We start from the raw sequence: 15,658 nt of genomic DNA, 5'->3' as shown, positions 1-15,658 counted from the left end.
TTGTAAAAAATATATATAATAATTTAAGTTTACATTTTCAGACGACATAATCTTTTGCCTTATGCTCTCAGAGTATTTCACTTGCCTTTTTGCAAACTCCAGGCGTGCTGTCATGTGCTTTTTTTCCTCAGGAGTGGCTTCCGTCTGGCCACTCTCCCATAAAGCCTAGATTGGTGAAATGCTGTCAAGACTGTTGTTATTCTGGCAGGTTCCCCCCCCATCTCAGCCAAGGAACTCTGTAGTTCTGCCATAGTGATCATTGGGTTCTTGGTCACCTCCCTGACCAAGGTTCTTCTTGCCCGGTTGCTCAGTTAGGTCGGATGGCCATCTCTAAGCAGAGTCTGGGTAGTTAAATATTTTTTACATTTTCCACTGTGCTCTTGGAAACTTCCAACACTTTACAAATTGTTTTATACCTTTCCCCAGATGTATGCTTTATCACAATTCTATATCTGAGATCTACGGACAGTTCCTTTGACTTCATGGTATAGTTTTATGCTCTGACATCCACTGTCAACTGTGGGACCTTATATAGACAGGTGGGTTTCTTTCTAAATCGTGTCCAAGCAATTCAATTGGCCCCAGGTGGACTCCAATCAAGTTGAAGAAACATCTCAAGGATGATCAATGGAAACAGGATGCACCTTGAGCTCAATTGTGGAGTATCATAGCAAAAGGGATGTGAATACAAATGTTTGGACACACCTACTCATTCAAGGCTTTTTCTTTATTTGTACTATTTTATACATTGTGGAAATAATCATGTAGTAAAAGGAAAAGTGTTAAAACAAATCAAAATATATTTTATATTCTTCAAAGTAGCCACCCTTTGCTTTGACGACAGCTTTGCACACTCTTGGCATTCTCTCAACCAGCTTCATGAGGTAGTCACCTGGAATGCATTTCAATTAACAGGTGTGCCTTGTTAAAAATTGAATTTGTGGAATTTCTTTCCTTCTTGATGCGTTTGAGCCAATCAGTTGTGTTGTGTCAAGGTAGGGGTGGTATACAGAATATAGCCCTATTTGGTAAAAGACCAAGTCCATATTATGGCAAGAACAGCTCAAATAAGCAAACTGAAATGACAGTCCATCATTACTTTAAGACATGAAGGTCAGTCAATCCGGAACATTTCTAGAACTTTGAAAGTTTATTCAAGTGCAGTCGCAAAAACCATCAAGCTCTATGATGAAACTGGCTCTCATGAGGACCGCAGTCACGACTTCCTCCAAAGTCGGTCCCTCTCCTCGTTCGGGCGGCGTTCGACGTCGCCGGCCTTCTAGCCACCGCCGATCCCACTTTTCATTTTCCATTTGTTTTGTCTTTGTCTCATCACACCTGGCTTCACTCACCCAATTACCTGTTTATTATTTAACCCTCTGTTCCCCATGTTTTGTTTGTGAGCTCGCTATGTTACGTTGTATTTTGAGTAAAGTACGTTGATTACGCTTATCTGCTGTCCTGCGACTGACTCCCTACACCAGCTACACACAGGACCATTACAACCGCCACAGGAATGGAAGACCCAAAGTTACCTCTGCTGCAAAGGATAAGTTCATTACCAGCCTCAGAAATTGCAACCCAAATAAATGCTTCACAGAGTTCAAGTAACAGATACATCTCAACATCAACCGTTCAGAGGAGATTGTGTGAATCAGGCCTTCATGTTCGAATTGTACCTATAATTATGTGGTTATAGGTGAAATATAGCCATGGTAATCAGGTTGAAATTAAGTGGTTATAGGTGACAAATAGCCATGGTAATCTGGATGAAATTATGTGGTTACAGGTGAAATATAACTATGGATCGTTTGTAATGTCCCAGGACGTTATTCCGTAAGGAACCTCTTACACGGCCGTTAACATTGTCCAACAAGAAACAGATGATGTCATCTAAAGTTGCCTGCCAGTGAGTTCTTCATGTTTTATTCATTTAGGCTACATTTCATTGCTCAACGGAGCCATTATTCATGTTGTTAGTTTGTTTAAGATTCAGCGTTCAGGGTCATTTAGATCATCACCATGGTAACGACAGCCCCCGCCTTGGAATACTTCATGTGGAGAGAGACACTCTCCAGACCTGAACAAAGACCAAAAGCTGTCGCTTTGGACAGAGTTGGTTCTGTTCTGGTCTTGGCCGTCTGTTGAGAGAACCTTGACGTGATATTGGCACCGGGCAGCCCCAGTGTCTAAATTTGAACCACTGGAAAACATTGGTCGCCATGCAGAGTAGACCATAGGGTCGGTCACGCTCTCTGAAGAATATTCCTCTTGACCCTAATGACGAACGTCCCTCTGCTTCAGAGAAGAAGTGTGCCTAATTCCAGACGCTTTTTTGTACATCCCAAATGGCACCCATGTTGAATAGGGCTCTGGTCAAAAGTAGTGCACTATATAGGGAATAGGGTCCCGATAGGGTTCTGGTCAAAAGTAGTGCACTATATAGGGAATAGGGTGCCATTTGGGACACACAAATTGTCTTCATAATTAGGTCAGACAACCTCTCCCTCAACGTCAACAAAACAAAGGAGCTGATAGTGGACTTCAGGAAACAGCAGAGGAAGCACCCCCCTATCCACATCGACGGTCGCAGTGGAGAAGGTGGAAAGCTTCAAGTTCCTCGGAGTATATATTACTGACGATCTGAAATGTTCCACCCACGCAGACAGTGTGGGGAAGAAGGTGCAACAGCGCCTCTTCAACCTCAGGAGGCTGAAGAAATTTGGCTTGGACCGTAACACCCTCAGAAACTTCTACAGATTCACAATTGAGAGCATCCTGTCTGGCTGTATCACCGCCTGGTAAGGCAACTGCACCGCCAGCTACCGCAGGGCACTCCAGAGGGTGGTGCGTTTTGCTCAACGCATCACCAGGTGCACACTGCTTGCCCTCCAGGACACCTACTGCACCCAATGTCACAGGAAAGTCAAAAAGATCATCAAGGACATCAACCACCCGAGCCACTGCCTGTTCACTCTGCTATCATCCAGAAGGCACAGATATAGCCCTTGGTTCACTCCAGATCTGACTGCCCTTGACCAGCACAAAAACATCCTGTGGTGTTCTGCATTAGCATCGAATAGCCCCCGCGATATGCAACTTTTCAGGGAAGTTAGGAACCAATATACACAGGCAGTTAGGAAAGCAAAGGCTAGCTTTTTCAAACAGAAATTTGCATCCTGTAGCACAAACTCAAAAAAGTTCTGGGACACTGTAAAGTCCATGGAGAATAAGAGCACCCCCTCCCAGCTGCCCACTGCACTGAGGCTAGGAAACACTGTCACCACCGATAAATCCATGATAATTGAGAATTTCAATAAGCATTTGTCTACGGCTGGCCATGCTTTCCACCTGGCTACCCTTACCCCGGTCAACAGCAATGCACCCCCGACAGGAACTTGCCCAAGCATCCCCCATTTCTCCTTCACCCAAATCCAGATAGCTGATGTTCTGAAAGAGATGCAAAATCTGGACCCCTACAAATCAGCCGGGCTAAACAATCTGGACCCTCTCTTTCTAAAATTATCCGCAAAATTGTTGCAACCCCTAGCCTGTTCAACCTCTCTTTCGTATCGTCTGAGATCCAGAAATATTGGAAAGCTGCCGCGGTCATCCCCCTCTTCAAAGGGGGAGACACTCTAGACCCAAACTGTTACAGACCTATATCCATCCTACCCTGCCTTTCTAAAGTCTTCAAAAGCCAAGTTAACAAACAGATCACCGACCATTTTGAATCTTACCATACCTTCTCCGCTATGCAATCTGGTTTCAGAGCTGGTCATGGATGCACCTCAGCCACGCTCAAGGCCCTAAATCATATCATAACCGCCATTGATTAGAGACAATGCAGCTGTGCAGCTGTATTCGTCGATCTGGCCAAGGCTTTCGACTCTGTCAATCACCACATTCTTTTCAACAGATTCAACAGCCTTGGTTTCTCAAATGACTGCCTCGCCTGGTTCACCAACTACTTCTCAGACAGAGTTCAGTGTGTCAAATCGGAGGGCCTGTTGTCCGGACTTCTGACAGTCTCTATGGGGGTGCCACAGGGTTCAATTCGCGGGCTCTCTCTTCTCTGTATACATCAATGATGTTGCTCTTGCTGCTGGTGATTCTCTGATCCACCTCTACGCAGATGACACCATTCTGTATACTTCTGGCCCTTCTTTGGACACTCCAGATGAGCTTCAATGCCATACAACTCTCCTTCCGTGGCCTCCAACTGCTCTTAAATGCTAGTAAAACTAAATGCATGCTTTTCAACCGATCGCTACCCGCACCTGCCCGCCCGTCCAGCATCACTACTCTGGACGGTTCGGACTTAGAATATGTGGACAATTACAAATACCTAGGTGTCTGGTTAGACTATAAACTCTCCTTCCAGACTCACATTAAGCATCTCCAATCTAAAATTAAATATAGAATCGTCTTCCTATTTCGCAACAAAGCATCCTTCACTCATGCTGCCAAACATACCCTCGTAAAACTGACTATCCTGCCGATCCTTGGCTTCGGCGATGTCATTTATAAAATGGCCTCCAACACTCTAATTAGCAAATTGGATGCAGTCTATCACAGTGCCATCCGTTTTGTCACCAAAGCCCCATACACTACCCACCACTGCGACCTGTATGCTCTTTTCTAGGTAATGCCCCGCCTTTTCTCAGCTCACTGGTCACCATAGCAGCACCCACCCGTAGCACACGCTCCAGCAGGTATATTTCACTGGTCACCCCCAAAGCCAAATCCTACTTTGGCCACCTTTCCTTCCAGTTTTCTGCTGCCAATGACTGGAATGAATTGCAAAAATCACTGAAGCTGGAGACTCACATCTCCCTCACTAACTTTAAGCACCAGCTGTCAGAGCAGCTCACAGATCACTGCACCTGTACATAGCCCATCTGTAAATAGCCCATCCAACTACCTCATCCCCATACTGTTATTTATTATTTATATTTTTTTCCTTTCAACCCCAGTATCTCTACTTGCACAATCATCTTCTGCACATCTATCACTCCAGTGTTTAATTTCTAAATTGTAATTACTTCGCCACCATGGCCTATTTATTGCCTTACCTCCCTTATCTTACCTCATTTGCACACACTGTTTACAGACTTTTTCTATTGTGTTATTGACTGTATGTTTGTTTATTCCATGTGTACAGTGCCTTGCGAAAGTATTCGGCCCCCTTGAACTTTTGCCACATTTCAGGCTTCAAACATAAAGATATAAAACTGTATTTTTTTGTGAAGAATCAACAACAAGTGGGACACAATCATGAAGTGGAGCGACATTTATTAGATATTTCAAACTTTTTTAACAAATCAAAAACTGAAAAATTGGGCGTGCAAAATTATTCAGCCCCTTTACTTTCAGTGCAGCAAACTCTCTCCAGAAGTTCAGTGAGGATCTCTGAATGATCCAATGTTGACCTAAATGACTAATGATGATAAATACAATCCACCTGTGTGTAATCAAGTCTCCGTATAAATGCACCTGCACTGTGATAGTCTCAGAGGTCCGTTAAAAGCGCAGAGAGCATCATGAAGAACAAGGAACACACCAGGCAGGTCCGAGATACTGTTGTGAAGAAGTTTAAAGCCGGATTTGGATACAAAAAGATTTCCCAAGCTTTAAACATTCCAAGGAGCACTGTGCAAGCGATAATATTGAAATGGAAGGAGTATCAGACCACTGCAAATCTACCAAGACCTGGCCGTCCCTCTAAACTTTCAGCTCATACAAGGAGAAGACTGATCAGAGATGCAGCCAAGAGGCCCATGATCACTCTGGATGAACTGCAGAGATCTACAGCTGAGGTGGGAGACTCTGTCCATAGGACAACAATCTGTCGTATATTGCACAAATCTGGCCTTTATGGAAGAGTGGCAAGAAGAAAGCCATTTCTTAAAGATATCCATAAAAAGTGTCGTTTAAAGTTTGCCACAAGCCACCTGGGAGACACACCAAACATGTGGAAGAAGGTGCTGTGGTCAGATGAAACCAAAATTGAACTTTTTGGCAACAATGCAAAACGTTATGTTTGGCGTAAAAGCAACACAGCTGAACACACCATCCCCACTGTCAAACATGGTGGTGGCAGCATCATGGTTTGGGCCTGCTTTTCTTCAGCAGGGACAGGGAAGATGGTTAAAATTGATGGGAAGATGGATGGAGCCAAATACAGGACCATTCTGGAAGAAAACCTGATGGAGTCTGCAAAAGACCTGAGACTGGGACGGAGATTTGTCTTCCAACAAGACAATGATCCAAAACATAAAGCAAAATCTACAATGGAATGGTTCAAAAATAAACATATCCAGGTGTTAGAATGGCCAAGTCAAAGTCCAGACCTGAATCCAATCGAGAATCTGTGGAAAGAACTGAAAACTGCTGTTCACAAATGCTCTCCATCCAACCTCACTGAGCTCGAGCTGTTTTGCAAGGAGGAATGGGAAAAAATGTCAGTCTCTCGATGTGCAAAACTGATAGAGACATACCCCAAGCGACTTACAGCTGTAATCGCAGCAAAAGGTGGCGCTACAAAGTATTAACTTAAGGGGGCTGAATAATTTTGCACGCCCAATTTTTCAGTTTTTGATTTGTTAAAAAAGTTTGAAATATCCAATAAATGTTGTTCCACTTCATGATTGTGTCCCACTTGTAGTTGATTCTTCACAAAAAAATACAGTTTTATATCTTTATGTTTGAAGCCTGAAATGTGGCAAAAGGTCGCAAAGTTCAAGGGGGCCGAATACTTTCTCAAGGCACTGTAACTCTGTGTTTTTGTTTGTGTCACACTGCTTTGCTTTATCTTGGCCAGGTCGCAGTTGTAAACGGTAACTTGTTCTCAACTAACCTACCTGGTTAAATAAAGGTGAAATATATATCTATTTTTTAAGAGGCGAGGTCAGTACAGGTGCATCAAAGCTGAGACCGAGAGACTGAAAAACATCTTCTATCTCAAGGCCATCAGACTGATAAACAGCCATCACTAGCCGGCTTCCACCCGGTTACGCAACCCTGCACCTTAGAGGCTGCTGCCCCATTTACATAGACATGGAATCACTGGTTACTCAACCCTGAACCTTAGAGGCTGCTGCCCCATTTACATAGACATGGAATCACTGGTTACTCAACCCTGTACCTTAGAGGCTGCTGCCCTATATACATAGACATGGAATCACTGGTTAGTCAACCCTGCACCTTAGAGGCTGCTGCCCTATATACATAGACATGGAATCACTGGTTAGTCAACCCTGCACCTTAGAGGCTGCTGCCTCATATACATAGACATGGAATCTCTGGTTAGTCAACCCTGCACCTTAGAGGCTGCTGCCCTATATACATAGACATGGAATCACTGGTTAGTCAACCCTGCACCTTAGAGGCTGCTGCCTCATATACATAGACATGGAATCTCTGGTTAGTCAACCCTGCACCTTAGAGGCTGCTGCCCCATTTACATAGACATGGAATCACTGGTCACTTCAATAATGTTTACATAGTGCTTTACTCATCTCATATGTATATACTGTATTATATTCTACTGTATTTTAGTCTATGTCACTCCAACATCTTAATATTTATATATTTCTAAATTCCATCCTTTTACTTTTTAGATTTGTGTGTATTGTTAGATATTACGCCACCGTTGGAGCTAAGAGCACAAGCATTTCACTACACCCGCAATAACATCTGCTAAATATGTGTGACCAATAACAATGTGACCAATAACAATTTGATTGAGATCGATTGTAAATTCCCAGCTGTATATTTAGACTCAGCAGAACATATTGGTCAAACTGACCTGAAGCCACATTCAGTTGAATTCCTATTGAGATTGAGTTACGTTCTTGTGTCTTTGGGAGAAGCAGAGAAGTTGATCTGTAGTACGTGACACACAGTATAGTTACAGCAGAGTAGTTGATCTGTAATACGCTCCAACAGTATAGTTACAGCAGAGGAGTTGATCTGTAATACGCTCCAACAGTATAGTTACAGCAGAGGAGTTGATCTGTAATACGCTCCAACAGTATAGTTACAGCAGAGGAGTTGATCTGTAATACGCTCCAACAGTATAGTTACAGCAGAGGAGTTGATCTGTAATACGCTCCAACAGTATAGTTACAGCAGAGGAGTTGATCTGTAATACGCTCCAACAGTATAGTTACAGCAGAGGAGTTGATCTGTAATACGCTCCAACAGTATAGTTACAGCAGAGGAGTTGATCTGTAATATGCTCCAACAGTATAGTTACAGCAGAGGAGTTGATCTGTAATACGCTCCAACAGTATAGTTACAGCAGAGGAGTTGATCTGTAATATGCTCCAACAGTATAGTTACAGCAGAGGAGTTGATCTGTAATATGCTCCAACAGTATAGTTACAGCAGAGGAGTTGATCTGTAATATGCTCCAACAGTATAGTTACAGCAGAGGAGTTGATCTGTAATACGCTCCAACAGTATAGTTACAGCAGAGGAGTTGATCTGTAATACGCTCCAACAGTATAGTTACAGCAGAGTAGTTGATCTGTAATACGCTCCAACAGTATAGTTACAGCAGAGGAGTTGATCTGTAATACGCTCCAACAGTATAGTTACAGCAGAGGAGTTGATCTGTAATATGCTCCAACAGTATAGTTACAGCAGAGGAGTTGATCTGTAGTACGCTCCAACAGTATAGTTACAGCAGAGGAGTTGATCTGTAATATGCTCCAACAGTATAGTTACAGCAGAGGAGTTGATCTGTAATATGCTCCAACAATATAGTTTCAGCAGAGGAGTTGATCTGTAATACGCTCCAACAGTATAGTTACAGCAGAGGAGTTGATCTGTAATATGCTCCAACAGTATAGTTACAGCAGAGGAGTTGATCTGTAATACGCTCCAACAGTATAGTTACAGCAGAGGAGTTGATCTGTAATACGCTCCAACAGTATAGTTTCAGCAGAGGAGTTGATCTGTAATATGCTCCAACAGTATAGTTACAGCAGAGGAGTTGATCTGTAATATGCTCCAACAGTATAGTTACAGCAGAGGAGTTGATCTGTAATACGCTCCAACAGTATAGTTACAGCAGAGGAGTTGATCTGTAATATGCTCCAACAGTATAGTTACAGCAGAGGAGTTGATCTGTAATACAGTATAGTTACAGCAGAGGAGTTGATCTGTAATACGCTCCAACAGTATAGTTACAGCAGAGGAGTTGATCTGTAATACGCTCCAACAGTATAGTTACAGCAGAGGAGTTGATCTGTAATATGCTCCAACAGTATAGTTACAGCAGAGTAGTTGATCTGTAATATGCTCCAACAGTATAGTTACAGCAGAGGAGTTGATCTGTAATACGCTCCAACAGTATAGTTACAGCAGAGGAGTTGATCTGTAATACGCTCCAACAGTATAGTTTCAGCAGACGAGTTGATCTGTAATATGCTCCAACAGTATAGTTACAGCAGAGGAGTTGATCTGTAATACGCTCCAACAGTATAGTTACAGCAGAGGAGTTGATCTGTAATATGCTCCAACAGTATAGTTACAGCAGAGGAGTTGATCTGTAATATGCTCCAACAGTATAGTTACAGCAGAGGAGTTGATCTGTAATATGCTCCAACAGTATAGTTTCAGCAGAGGAGTTGATCTGTAATACGCTCCAACAGTATAGTTACAGCAGAGGAGTTGATCTGTAATATGCTCCAACAGTATAGTTACAGCAGAGGAGTTGATCTGTAATATGCTCCAACAGTATAGTTTCAGCAGAGGAGTTGATCTGTAATACGCTCCAACAGTATAGTTTCAGCATGGGAGTTGATCTGTAATACGCTCCAACAGTATAGTTACAGCAGAGGAGTTGATCTGTAATATGCTCCAACAGTATAGTTACAGCAGAGGAGTTGATCTGTAATACGCTCCAACAGTATAGTTACAGCAGAGGAGTTGATCTGTAATATGCTCCAACAGTATAGTTACAGCAGAGGAGTTGATCTGTAATACGCTCCAACAGTATAGTTTCAGCAGAGGAGTTGATCTGTAATACGCTCCAACAGTATAGTTACAGCAGAGGAGTTGATCTGTAATACCTGACACACAGTATGGTTTCAGCAGAGGAGTTGATCTGTAATACCTGACACACAGTATGGTTTCAGCATATTCCTCAGATTGACAGAAGCTTTATCTCCCCTTTCTCCTTTTGATTTCTTATCAGAATATATATAAGAGCATTAGTCATGTTTCTATTGGTGGTTTTTACGAAACAGCAACGGGTCTTTAATGCAACATGAGGCGTTGACTGACCACGCCCGCTGTGTAACGCATCACACTTGTTGTGACCACGCCCGCTGTGTAACGCATCACACTTGTTGTGACCACGCCCGCTGTGTAACGCATCACACTTGTTGTGACCACGCCCACTGTGTAACGCATCACACTTGTTGTGACCACACCCACTGTGTAACACATCACACTTGTTGTGACCACACCCACTGTGTAACGCATCACACTTGTTGTGACCACGCTCGCTGTGTAACGCATCACACTTATTGTGACCACGCCCACTGTGTAACGCATCACACTTGTTGCGACCACGATTAACATCTACACCCAGAGAAGTGAGTGATATTTTGCATTGAAGATAAAAGGGGGTGGGCTAAACGTTAAATGCAGACCCACAGTACACAAGTAAGCTATTCATCTGTTGCTGGCTGGTGGAAAGCTCTGGAAACTCCCCGGTTACAGCCGGAGCTCTGGCTTGGCTTTGTGTGGCCGTCACAACTAACTGTCTAGAACGTGGAGAAACAAAATGGACTGCTAAAGCACCCGGAACATTCCATATACTTAAAGAAATTCAGAACAATAATAAATCTTGTCTATTTTCACTCCTCTTGGAAGACTGGGTCGGTCGCTCAGCTCCATTTAATACTAGAGAGTTGTTGTTTTTCCCCCGCCCCGACTGTAATCATCCAAGCATGGATTTACATGATTTGTTTTTAGTCAACGATGGAATCATTCATGGGCGTGGGCATCGTGAAACAGGATGTTGCTCAAAAAAAAAACAAACAAGTGAAGGGAAGTCCTTTACCAAGGAGAGGAGAGCAGCAGTACAGTCGTGTTTGAATCCCAGATCCCAGTCCTTTTACCCTGGTGGCGTCACCTGCCTGACCCCCCCACCCCCCCATTCTTCTCACATAGTTGCCAGGACGTGTCACTACACTGCAGCTCCAGCTGTGCGTCACCTACCTGACCCCCCCCCCATCCTTCTCACATAGTTGACAGAACGTGTCACTACACTGCAGCTCCAGCTGTGCGTCACCTGCCTGACCCCCCCCCCCCCGCCCATCCTTCTCACATAGTTGCCAGGACGTGTCACTACAATGCAGCTCCAGCTGTGCGTCACCTGCCTGACCCCCCCCCCCCCCCTCCCCGCCCATCCTTCTCACATAGTTGACAGAACGTGTCACTACACTGCAGCTCCAGCTGTGCGTCACCTGCCTGACCCCCCCCCCCCGCCCATCCTTCTCACATAGTTGCCAGAACGTGTCACTACACTGCAGCTCCAGCTGTGCGTCTCCTCGGAGATGAATGGAGGGAGGTGAGTGTTTCCTTGGCTCTGTTGCTTCTGGCTGGATAGGATCTGACCCCCCTAGTCACAGGAGAATTCATCATTCATCATCGCTGATTTCAGGGGTTTTATTGCCTCAGTAATTCCTCTCACTGATACTTTACACGTTCTGTTTTATTAGATTTTTTGGGATTCCTGGGTCTCCGGCATATCCACACCTTGATGTGTGTCTGACGGACCTTCCTCCTCTGTTTAGATGCTCTCATTGAAGAGTGGTATCACATTTCCTCCGGCATATCCACACCTTGATGTGTGTCTGACGGACCTTCCTCCTCTGTTTAGACGCTCTCATTGAAGAGTGGTATCACATTTCCTCCGGCATATCCACACCTTGATGTGTGTCTGACGGACCTTCCTCCTCTGTTTAGACGCTCTCATTGAAGAGTGGTATCACATTTCCTTCAATTTCCCATAAATGCCTCCCTCCGTCCTTCCATGGAATATCTTCCAGTATGAACTGGCAATAGTGATTAAACTCAGACTTCAGACATTTAATTTGGCAGCTCCTTGATGCAGAAGTAAAAAAAAAAAAAAGTGAAATTGGAACAATGTGTGACCACAGAACGGCCCTTTGGGTTTTGAATCCAGAGCCATAGTAGAAAGTCAGAAAAACAAAGGGTTGGGCAGCCACCACTTGATGAAGCATCTCTTTCACAATGGCCCAGGACAGCTGCAGGCTGGTGCAGGGTTGGGGTGTGTCTTGTGGCTGCAGTGACATGAGCTCCCTCTGAACAAACCCATTCCTACGCTGGAGGAAACCCTCTGCAGCCGAACGGCTTCAGGCAGCTGGAGTTCTTGAAAACAGGCCTCCTTTGGTTCAGAGGCAGCAGCCCCGGCCACACCAACACCAAGGCACTTGTCTGGGCTTTGGAAATGGGTGGTCCATTGTGGGCGAAGATTATGAAAGCCCAGATGGCAATTCAGATGTCCCGTTGACTTGGTGAACTGCACATATCTGAAGAGATGGAGCGGAAGGAGTGTTTATTTTTGTGGATGGATTCCTACCAAGGTTCTGTGTTGAACTCATTAAACCACACTGGTGGATGTGAAGGATTGGAAGTGATGTCATCCATCCTCACCCTTGACCGCTGTAACAGCAGAGAGAACAGCCCCTCCCCCCATCCTAGACCACTATAGCAGCAGAGAGAACAGCCCCCCCCATCCTAGACCACTATAGCAGTAGAGAGAACAGCCCCCCCCCATCCTAGACCACTGTAACAGCAGAGAGAACAGCCCCCCCCATCCTAGACCACTGTAACAGCAGAGAGAACAGCCCCCCCCCCATCCTAGACCACTATAACAGCAGAGAGAACAGCCCCCCCATCCTAGACCACTGTAACAGCAGAGAGAACAGCCCCCCCCATCCTAGACCACTGTAACAGCAGAGAGAACAGCCCCCCATCCTAGACCACTGTAACAGCAGAGAAAACAGCCCCCCCATCCTAGACCACTATAGCAGTAGAGAGAACAGCCCCCCATCCTAGACCGCTGTAACAGCAGAGAGAACAGCCCCCCATCCTAGACCACTGTAACAGCAGAGAAAACAGCCCCCCCATCCTAGACCACTATAGCAGTAGAGAGAACAGCCCCCCATCCTAGACCGCTGTAACAGCAGAGAGAACAGCCCTCAGATCTCAAAGGAACTAACAAATGATCCCAAACTCAGTTCATCCATTCACAAAATACAGCATGGTCCAGCCTTCTAGAGAGGGACCGATTTGAAATTGTAATTTCTTAAACAGAGGTCAGTGAGCTTGGAAAGAAAATATCCTCTGGAGGATCATGGTCAGAGTCAGGACATTAAAGTCACGTTTTGGTAAGGACACTGGCTGAATGCAATGGCATTAACTCTTGGAGACTGATGAGTTGTTTAGCGGAAACCAAATTGATATCAGGAAGTACGGTATAATTATAAAGGACACTGAGATGAATATAGCCTGGACTAAGATGTGTTTAAGAGGAAAGGTCATGGTAAGAACAGGGAGGAGTCCTTGGTGACCACAGAGTTCTTTTCTTCTCCTTTTGAAGAGATGAGAGGGACCAAAACGTACGCCATAGCGGAGCAAAGTTCAACAGGTCTGAGTTAGGATCAATATGGCAGGAATAACCTAGGCCTTATCTTGGTGGCCTGATCGCCGTAGAGGAAGAACATTGTACATTATATATGCGTGTCTTCACAAGTATTCAGTCTAACTAAGAGACCATTTGAACCTTGCTTTGTATCTCCCATGGCCGTACCCATATTATAAGCAGTCGGTAGGACCACGTCCTCTCCTCTCGGACCACAGTTCTCAACAAACGGTTAAAAGAGTATGATGAAGCCGCGTTCCCTCTAAATCTTCGGGAGTCTTTGAAAACTCGGTAGGTTTAGAGAACCTTTTTTCCGAGTTCCATTCATGCTCTGGTTAGCCACGGCCAACCACACACTGAGCTCTGATGTTGCCTTCAAGGGCCAGATGTTGATCTCTCCACTGGTCTTTGTAGTGTGGCAGGTTCCGATAACTGGGGGGGAGGGAGTCTGTAAGGAACAACCAAAGAAATCGTTGATTCACTCCACTGCTATTTGGGCCTTGTTTTCATGCTACAGAAAGGATATCCTGCCTTCGATTCCTTTTCCCTGATAGTGGACCTTTCTTTACTTCAGTTAGTTTTGTGAGTCTGAGTCATGTTTGTGGAAATACTTTTACTGTACAGTTCTTAGACACGCTGAATCACACCCTTATAAAAGAAGAACTATACCACACTGTACAGTAGCGTTCACAGCCCTGCACCTCCTGGCTTCCAGATAAATATTAGCCCAGTACGTAACTCACCTTCTGCCTGCCGCAGCCCAGCCTACGATGCCCTCGGCCTTTCAGTCGAACTAAGGAGAACTTTTGACTCATCAAACCGCACGATTCACTCAAGATCTACTGTACGACGCAACGCTCTGACAAGTGTGAATTTAAGACTTGCTGTGGTTTCTTGGGTTCTCCTAGGGGTTTTCTGCCAGCCCGCATTTACATGGAATAGCAGCGGTGGTGGTGGTGTCATTGAGCTGCCTTCGACAGGGTAGACTGGAGCGCTGACGCATGGGAGCGTAGAAGAGATTTCAGAACCTATCCAAACCGACCTCCACCCCACCCCGCTCCCCCCCCCCCCCCCCCCCCCCCCCCCGATGGGCCTACTGTACCACGGCACACCTCCATCCTTCTGGCAAAGTCCCCACCGACATCACGCCCTGCCTCAAAACCCAGCCTTTCACGACACGCGTTGGCTGCCTCCGCCGACTCTACCAAGCCTTACACTGACCGACAGTGTTTCCCGTAGTTACATTATATTATGTTGTCTAATGCCCTCCGTGTGGGGAGGTGAATCGTTTCTGAACAGGAAGGAATTGCAACACTTTAGTTCAGTCCTTGATTTTTTCCACATCACCTGGGTTACTGGTTTTAGTCTCCTGTAAACTGACTTCACACACGCAAGTCGTTTGGTCATCGAAAGGGTTTATGTACTTATATCCTGCGGTGTAGCTTCACAATGAAACTGTTATTTGTTTTACCGAGGCTGATTCTTGCTACAGAGATGGTACAGCTGGATAGTTTGCCAGACTGGTAGGATTAGTGGCTTGAAACCAAGGAATGTTTTGGATTGTCTTCTCTTTTTTCTCTCGATTTGACTGAATGGAATAACTGTCAAATGTCGCATGAATGACGAAGATTTCATTTCAACAGTTTTACATATGGATTACATTTCAAGCTGAAAAAAATAAAATAAAGCATATTCTGTAAAAATACAACCAACCCAAGGCCGTAGTTCTAGAACCAGACCGTAGGAACTAACACCTGTTTAGTTGGCCCAGGTTCCCAGCTTCTGATCTGTTCCTCTCTGTGAATCCCAAGAGAACTGTTGTGAATCCCAAAAGGCACCTTACACAGTGCATGGCTTTTGATCAGGGCCAATAGGGTTTTGGTCAAAAACTAGTGCACTATATATGAAACAGAGTGCAATTTGGAACACTTACACCAAAACATTCCCCCCTGATTTCCAGGAAACTCT

This window comes from Oncorhynchus mykiss, chromosome 2 (assembly GCF_013265735.2).
Source record: "Oncorhynchus mykiss isolate Arlee chromosome 2, USDA_OmykA_1.1, whole genome shotgun sequence".
Classification (NCBI taxonomy): domain Eukaryota; kingdom Metazoa; phylum Chordata; class Actinopteri; order Salmoniformes; family Salmonidae; genus Oncorhynchus; species Oncorhynchus mykiss.
The sequence above is the reverse complement of the archived record's forward strand: the minus strand, read 5'-3'. Positions refer to the sequence as shown.